The sequence below is a fragment of the Bufo gargarizans genome, chromosome 5 (genome assembly GCF_014858855.1).
Source record: "Bufo gargarizans isolate SCDJY-AF-19 chromosome 5, ASM1485885v1, whole genome shotgun sequence".
In the NCBI taxonomy this organism is placed as follows: domain Eukaryota; kingdom Metazoa; phylum Chordata; class Amphibia; order Anura; family Bufonidae; genus Bufo; species Bufo gargarizans.
In genome coordinates, this window is record NC_058084.1 from 489,010,668 (window position 1) to 489,020,083 (window position 9,416).

The following is a 9,416-nucleotide window of genomic DNA, read 5'->3' on the forward strand; positions in this document are numbered from 1 at the left end:
CTTAAAAGGACTTTTGGGTCTATAACAAGTATAAATACCAAAATATTCCTATTTCACGCCCTACACTATCTCTCCCTTCTGCTCTCCAGCTCTCCCTGACTAAGACTGAGCCAAACACGTGTCATCGGGTGCTATATAGCACCCGATGACGCGTTTCGGCCAGCCAGTCACTGTAATGCCAGTAGCCAACATGGCTACGACATTACAGTGAATGGCAGTACTACCTGTACGTTTATTTGCTGCGTAGCAGCCAACAAACGTGCGGGGAGGAGACTCGAGTAAAATTAGTGTTCAGTCGAGCATGCTCGCCCAACACTAATAGCTACAGACGTGGACAAAATTGTTGGTACCCTTTGGTCAATGAAAGAAAAAGTCACAATGGTCACAGAAATAACTTTAATCTGACAAAAGTAATAATAAATTAAAATTCTATAAATGTTAACCAATGAAAGTCAGACATTGTTTTTCAACCATGCTTCAACAGAATTATGTAAAAAAATAAACTCATGAAACAGGCATGGACAAAAATGATGGTACCCCTAGAAAACACAGAACATAATGTGACCAAAGGGACATGTTAATTCAAGGTGTGTCCACTAATTAGCATCACAGGTGTCTACAACCTTGTAATCAGCCATTGGGCCTATATATATGGCTCCAGGTAATCACTGTGTTGTTTGGTGATATGGTGTGTACCACACTCGACATGGACCAGAGGAAGCAAAGGAAAGAGCTGTCTCAAGAGATCAGAAAGAAAATTATAGACAAGCATGTTAAAGGTAAAGGCTATAAGACCATCTCCAAGCAACTAGATGTTCCTGTGAGTACAGTTGCACATATTATTCATAAGTTTAAGATCCATGGGACTGTAGCCAACCTCCCTGGACGTGGCCGCAGGAGGAAAATTGATGACAAATCTAAGAGACGGATAATCCGAATGGTAACAAAAGAGCCTAGAAAGACTTCTAAAGAGATTCAAGGTGAACTTCATGCTCAAGGAACATCAGTGTCAGATCGCACCATCCGTCGTTGTTTGAGCCAAAGTGGACTACATGGGAGACGACCAAGGAGGACACCATTGTTGAAAACGAATCATAAAAAAGCAAGACTGGAATATGCCAAACTACATGTTGACAAGCCACAAAGCTTCTGGGAGAATGTCCTGTGGACAGATGAGACAAAAATCGAAGTTTTTGCCAAGGCACATCAGCTGTATGTTCACAGACGAAAAAATGAAGCATATCAAGAAAAGAACACTGTCCCTACTGTGAAACATGGAGGAGGCTCTGTTATGTTCTGGGGCTGCTTTGCTGCGTCTGGCACAGGGTGTCTTGAATCTGTGCAGGGTACAATGAAATCTCAAGACTATCAAGGAATTCTAGAGAGAAATGTACTAGCCAGTGTCAGAAAGCTTGGTCTCAGTCGCAGGTCATGGGTCTTGCAACAGGACAATGACCCAAAACACACCGCTAAAAACACCCAAGAATGGCTAAGAGGAAAAAATTGGACTATTCTAAAGTGGCCTTCTATGAGCCCTGACCTCAATCCTATTGAGCATCTTTGGAAGGAGCTGAAACATGCAGTCTGGAAAAGGCACCCTTCAAACCGGACACAACTGGAGCAGTTTGCTCATGAGGAGTGGGCCAAAATACCTGCTGAGAGGTGCAGATGTCTCATTGACAGTTACAGGAAGCGTTTGATTGCAGTGATTGCCTCAAAAGGTTGCGCAACAAAATATTAAGTTAGGGGTACCATCATTTTTGTCCATGCCTGTTTCATGAGTTTATTTTTTTACATAATTCTGTTGAAGCATGGTTGAAAAACAATGTCTGACTTTCATTGGTTAACATTTATAGAATTTTAATTTATTATTACTTTTGTCAGATTAAAGTTATTTCTGTGACCATTGTGACTTTTTCTTTCATTGACCAAAGGGTACCAACAATTTTGTCCACGTCTGTATATGTTTCTTTGAACTATGGATGAATAAATGAGCTGCTTCACCTGTTCTCTGTGATACCACTACGCCAACAATGAAAGGAGGGATAGGGCAGAGAAGCTACTGAGCATGTCCACCACTGAGTCCACTACTGAATGCAGAAGACGGTGGACCAGAAGGGTAAACAGCAGGGGGTGCTACCAGAGAGGAAAATGTAATGTACATAAATGACTAAACAAAATCTTCATTGCATGTATATTGCAATATAATCATTTCATAGAGATATTTTTCATGGGATAACACCTTTAAGGAATGCTCTGGTCATCCTAACCAAAAATACCTGCTCACAAAATGAAGCCATGGGACAATATTTTAGTAAGTTACATTTGGTAATTTTTGCTGTGGAAGATTTTGCTAAGCACTTCTTAAAAATAGGAGTGAAGCTCAACCATTTTCTCAAAATATTCTGTTCTCCAGTTGTTTCTCCTTCCGTGAAATTGCCTGAATACGTGCCTGCTGATCTGAGCTACTATTAAATGGCTTTATTCTTTTCTAAAGTAAAATCTACTTAACTACAGGCTTGGATAATGAATATTATTGTTGGTGATTCATCCATAATAGTCTATAATATTATGTTATGAAAATCAAGCGTCCGATGCAAAAGTGTGGTTTTCCCGTAAGAATGAAAAAAAAATATAAAAAATAGATCCCTTCCTTGCCAAACCTCCAAAATGCTTTTTTTGGTGCTGGACAGAAGTCTTGTGTTGTAATAGGCAGTGTAAGCTCCTTTCTAGTGTGGCCAGTCAGTCTACAATTGACTGGCCGCTACTATTTTACAGTTTATAAGAACATATTGAGGTTGTAAATCCTTTATACATGTTGGATATTTTTTAACATATATGCCTGAGGACAAGAACATTTATATAACTCCCTGTCCTTAAATTCTCCATGGGCTAATGCTAGACAAGTCCATAGATCTTTACAGACCAAAAAAGTTGCCAAAAACCTGTTCTTTGGGTGCCTGATGGTTAGTATATGTTTTCAATATGGTGGCCTATGGATAAAATATATTGGGGGTTTAGGACTGGTGATCATCTCTAGGAGTGCTCCAGATGTAGGTACAACTCTACTTTAGACTTCTTTTTATAGATATATATATCTTTTCGGGGCTCCTTCTGCTCTGCTATGAGCCCACTAGATCCATTATGTACATACAAGAATAGTTCAAGAGCAAACTGGTGGACAAGAAATTATTTGCTTTCTATCCAGTGTGGTGAAGGGCTCACTTTATTAGTGCATAGTCATCTATTTTATTGTATCCTGAAACCAAATTATTCTCATATAATCCTTTTAACGTCCTATCTCCCTCACTGAAAGTTTACTTTCTTTGACATTTTTGTTAAACATGTGCACCTTCTCTAATATACAGCAGAATTTCCTTAAGCTAGCATGTGATGTTCCTATAATCTATCTGAAACTGGTTCTGGACCAAGCCCAGTCCTCAGATAATCCAAACAGGTAATTTTTTTAGGGTTTTTATAATAACGCAGAGGTGATTTCCTATGTTTCACTATATACTCTGCAAGGGTTTTCTCTATGTGTAAGTCATCAAAGTATGAGCCATTGGGGTTCCTTGATAATGGAATGAGAAAGATAAATCTAAAATCATTTAGTCTCATGGTATTTTAAGAGGTGTATGTATAAAAAGGTCCTTTTGAAGGTCTAGAGATGACTTTTGGAGGTATTTCAGGTAGGTTGTTATCTTAAAAATTAGATTTTTACTAGACATTAATATCTTTAAATATCTTCCAGTAAAAATGTCTTCCAGCTTGCATATACTATTAGTTTCAAGTATATGTCCTTTAAAAGAGATTCTTTTTCAAATCTGTATGAAATAAAAGAGAGTGCAAGAACTGAGGAATGGATAGTATTTACTGCCAGAGGCAGGTTCTGAAGTTATGATAAGTGTATGAAATGTAAGCACATACATCAGTGTCCTTAGACCCTAGTAGACCATTTCTTGCCTCAGGTGGCATTTCAGGTGAAACATTAGCTATCATGGCAAGTAAAGGACACTATAAAGGTGTTACTGCTGTCCATTGGTAATGTTCATATAGTCAAGGCTAGATGGAAGAGTTGCTTGGCCTCACTTTCAACATTCTTATGTTTGGCAAGATCATAGCCTGGGTATCTAGCCAATGGCACATTGTATTTAGCTTGAAACATTTTGAAATCCAACATATACCACCATTTTGACATTTAAATTATAATATATGCAAAAGCAGAGCAGCACTGCTGGAAAAAAGTATAAGTGTGCCAGTGGACTGAAACATTGCACTGTTGAATAAAAGACTATTGAAACCTGTTTGGGAGTGCCGCAGATTTTTTTTATTATATATGTATATATATATATAGAAAAAACAAAATACAGCAGCATCACAGTCAGACAGTGTGTACTGGGTGCAACTCCTCACGGAGGTCGACTTCTCCTCCACGATATGTACTTTCCAAAGAACGAGGCAGCACTTCCAGAATTCGGTGACAGGGTGAAGACCCCAAAACTTTATTCCCAGCAACGTTTCGGCCTACTCAATGAGCTTGACAAAGGCCTCATTGAGTAGGCCGAAACGTTGCTGGGAATAAAGTTTTGGGGTCTTCACCCTGTCACCGAATTCTGGAAGTGCTGCCTCATTCTTTGGAAAGTATATATATATATATATATATTGTCCAAGCTAAACTTTTTTAACAGACCTCTCCAGAGTGGCTAGACACGCTCGGTGGGAGGTCATTCTTATCGTTGGATTCTGGCTGCATTGCTCCATGGTCACCATGGCAGGTCCATGGTCTCTGAGAATCAACATCCTGTTGACTGGCATCATGTGATCTCTGTGGCCAGTGATTGGCCTTTTACACTCCTCCTCCTTTGAGGAGGTCTGCTAAAAAAAGTTGAGTCTTGAATAACCCATTTAAAGAGTTTGTCTAGTTTTGAAAACTCATTTTCATATTCTGCATTAATATAAGGGTGGAGGTCTCCTGTTTAGGATCAGAGTGAAAAGAGGTTACAAAGAGCATCTCTTGCTCTCATGGACTTGTCTTGTCCTGAACTATACAAACAGCCTGTTGATTTCAATGGACGCTGTTTGCTTAATTTCTCCTGTGGTGGCACTTCAGAGAAAATGAACACTTTCGGCCTGGTATCTCCACAGATTGCAGCTGATTGCTTAGTCTCCCAGTCGGGGGACAAATTGTAAACAGCCTTTTGTGAAGGGACCCTTCTAACAAATAGGAACTGACAACCCTTTAAGGATCTCATTTCTTGTGCTTTGTGGAGAATAGAAGCCATAAGGTCACACCACCAAAGGGGAAGATGAACTACTCCATCTTAGAGGAAATTCCTAAGGTAGCTATAGGGTATGCTAGAGGAATGGCAGATGGGAGGGTTTGGTCCAGTCCCACTTCATCTTGGTGGTGCGGACCTTGCAGTCCCACATCTCCACCGGTAATAAAAAGCTAGGACTCCACAGTGGCTAGGGTCTACTCATGCAATGCTGCATTGTCACAGCTTGTGGGTTAAGTCAATGTTAAAAAAAGGTGCGGCCATGTTAATTTTCCTTTGTTACAGGAATCACTTTCAACTTTCTTTTTCCAAATGGAAACTTTGACATTATCAGGGATTCACAGGTGACCATAGTGGAGTAGAACCATCTACTGGAGCAGGACTTTTGCCATGGGTCTCCCTTTTCCCCCTCTGTCTTTAGCCTCCTGTATTTGCTGAAAGCAGCGTATGACAACATATCACTCTGAGACAGCAAAGGGAAAAGCTGCTCTTGTTAGACATAGGGTGTAATTTTCTTTTCAGCTCATAGTAATGTTGAATATATTATTAGGAGCACTAAAACTATACATTAGGCTTGTCAAACAAATAATATGGCGTTTCAGTGCAAGTAAGAAAATATACCACTAATCACATGGCACCGCTGGTGATAGATAAGTGGGTAAATGTCACCGCATCTAATTACAGTATTATCCAAGAGACCTATTATTCTTCATGCTTGGAATGTGGTGGAAAATGACTTCTACTGGTCACTTGTCTTCCGAGCTCAGGGGATCAACCTGGAAGTGGCAGGAAAGCCATACTGTAGATGTGGATGTATTTATGGAGGTAAAGGGAATGCATTTCCTATATTTTCTTTCTAATGAAAATCAGATACTGACAAATAGGGGGAGATTGATCAAAACTGGTGTAAAGAAAACAATCAGATTCCACCTTTCATTTTCCAGAAGATGCACTGAAAAATGAAAGGTGGAATCTGATTGGTTGCTATGTGCAACTAAGCCAATTTTCCTTTGCACCATTTTTGATAAATCTCTCTCATATTCTATTTTTCTACTCTATTGTTGATTTTTCAGTTCTATTTTCTGTCCATGATTGCAGGAGTGGTCGTCTTACCGGAGCTGCTGGTAACGTTATCTAAAGGCCAGATTTTTAGTTTTTTATTGCCGGTTTTCCGACAGCAGTGGTTGGATATATGGCTGAGTAAACCGCACGGAGAGCGGCTCTCAAAGAGCTCAGGCCTAAGTGGTCTGACAGAGACCAATGATCTGTCTTAGAACTTAGGTCTTTTTCACACTTCCACACTTCAGCATTTCATCCATGATGATATCCGTGAAGGATCCCTGTTTGGTCTGTGTGTCCATTTTTTTGCCCTCCCTCTGTCATCTGTTTTCCCCAGACACTGCTAAGGTGACAATTATTTTCCAGAGCATCTCCTACCAATTGTCTGTGAAAATCACAGACACGACATAGTGCCATCTGTGTTGTGTCAGTGGTTTTCATGGACCTTGAAAAAAGGCTTTAAGAAGGTTTTCTGGCACATAGATATTGATGGCCTATCCTGATGGCCTCACCCAAAACACCACCAATCTGATATAGATCACCTGTCCTAAGGATATAGACTGTTACATAGTTAAATAGTTAATACGGTTGAAAAAGGACATAAGTCCATCAAGTTCAACCAAGGGATCGGTGGGGACACGAATCCCAGAAGGAAGTGAGACTCAGATTTGTACACATTTTCATAAGCATTAATGTCATTTACTTTCAAGAATTCATCTAAATCTTTTTTTAAACTGTCCACTGTTCCTGCCGTGACCACGTTCTGAGGAAGTCTATTCCACACATTCACAGTTCTTACAGTAAAGAAGCCTTGACGCTTCTGGAGACTGAACTTTTTCTTCTCCAGTCGGAGGCAGTTTTCGCTTGTCTTTTGAGGGCATTTTACATGGAGCAGTTTTTCACCATATTTGTATGGCCCATTTATATATTTGTATAGGTTAATCATGTCCCCCCTTAGACGTCTCTTAAGACTTAAATACATTTTATTCTTTTAATCTTTCTTCATAACTAAGACTCTCCATGCCCCTTATCAGTTTAGTTGCTCTCCTCTGTTCCAGCTGCAGTGCCTCCTTTCTGTGGACTGGTGCCCAGAACTGAACTGCATATTCCAGATGAGGCCTAACCAACGCTTTGTAAAGTGGTAATATTACATCCCTGCCCCGCGAGTCCATGCCTCGTTTAATGCATGACAATATCCTGGTGGCCGTAGAAGCAGCTGATTGACATTGTGTGCTATTATTTAATCTACCATCTAGAAGGACACCCAAATCCTTCTCTATAAGTGACTCTCCCAGTGCTACATCACCTAGGACATATGAAGTACAGAGATTATTACTACCAAGATGATAACTTTACTTTCATCCACATTGAACCTCATTTGCCAATTTGATGCCCAATCACTCAGAGTGTCGAAGTCAGTTTGTATTTTATGGACATCTTCCATAGACTGCACAGTACTACACAGCTTAGTGTCATATGCAAAAATAGAAACGGGTCTATTAATCCCGTCCTCGATATCATTAATATAACAACAAATAAATTCTCCACAATTCTCTGGACACAGTCCTTCAGTTTTCAATCCAATTACAAATTATACTTTCCAAGCCTATAGACCTTACTTTACCTATTAAACGTCTATAAGGGACAGTATTTAGTGATGTTTGGCCTAGAATGTCCTTCTTTTTTGGGTGAAGCAAGTGGCCACTCTAACTTCCGCTGTTGTGAAACAATACTATTTCCATCATGCACACATGGCTTGGCTATTTCTACAGAAGTGAATAACAATGACCGAAGTGCTGAAGGCTGCTGACCCCTGATATACCTGCTTGGACAAGAGCACATGTGTATGGGGGAGTCAGGAAAGATAGTTGTCGGGCAAACGAGAGTTTGCCAACATCTACTGAAGGTGTATGGTCATCCTTGGGCCTGTGGAGGAGTAAGACACAGTGGAGGAAACTGTTGGCAAAGAATGGATGCCTTGAAGTGGAATGACCGTTGGAAGCAGCTGCCACCATCAGAATCAACCTTTAATTATTACAATTAACAGACAAGCATTTTGGGTGTTCTGCATTTTACACCCATGTCTCCTGCTATCCCTCTAAGAGGCGGTGTCTAAGAAGAACCACTCACCTACATACCCCTGCTTGGACCATCTTATACACACAACCTCATAAACCTACATTACTGCTGGGCTTTTGCCATTTTTGTCCTCCTACATATGAGATCATTGTGAATTCTACCTTTTTTTTGTGTACAAAGGTACATTTACTGTGGCACGCTGACAAATGACACATCCTGTTTGTGCACACCAGCTGCCTAGCACCTATCTACACTCAGCCCTAAACTGCTCATGGTTTCATGTCGTTTCACATAATGCCTTTATTGCTTCCTTTATGTTATTCTATATCTTCAGTTGATGTCTTTATTCCATTATATGTTTCCCCTCGGAACGTGATGAATGAATTCATCTTTTTAGTATAAGGCTGTAAAAAGCAGACACATTTTTTGACATCCCTATGATGGTTGTATTAAGCTGAACTTAGACCTAAATTCTCCTTAGGATAGGCTATCAATGATTGATCAGCGAGGCTCCATGTTTTCTGATTATTTACACAGGCAAAAGGGGTCGTGCATAATTCAGCTTGTCCACATCAAGTTAAAGGGGTCTTCCTGTCTTAGAGCATATGCCATGAATGTTAGATTGATGTAGGTCCTGCATCTGGAACCTGCAGAATGTGGGTCCCTGACCCCGTTGCACTCGGCAAATGAATGGAGGGGTGTCGGTGCATATGTGTGATGCTCTCTATTCACTTCTATGGGAACTAGAGGAGCAAGAGTGCATGGCTGTTTATGTAACCCCCTTCTGTGAACCCTAAAAGTAAATGGGGAGAGCTGTGCTGTATATCCACCTGGATCGGTGGGCTCACAGGGAGTAATGAGGGTCGGAGGACTCATATTCTGTGGCTATAGCATACATGTCTAAGATAGAAATACTATTTTAATAGGATGAGCAGCAGTGTCTAGGAGGAGCAGAAATAGAAGAATAAGCTAGTTAGTCTATTTCTTTCAACATTTACATCC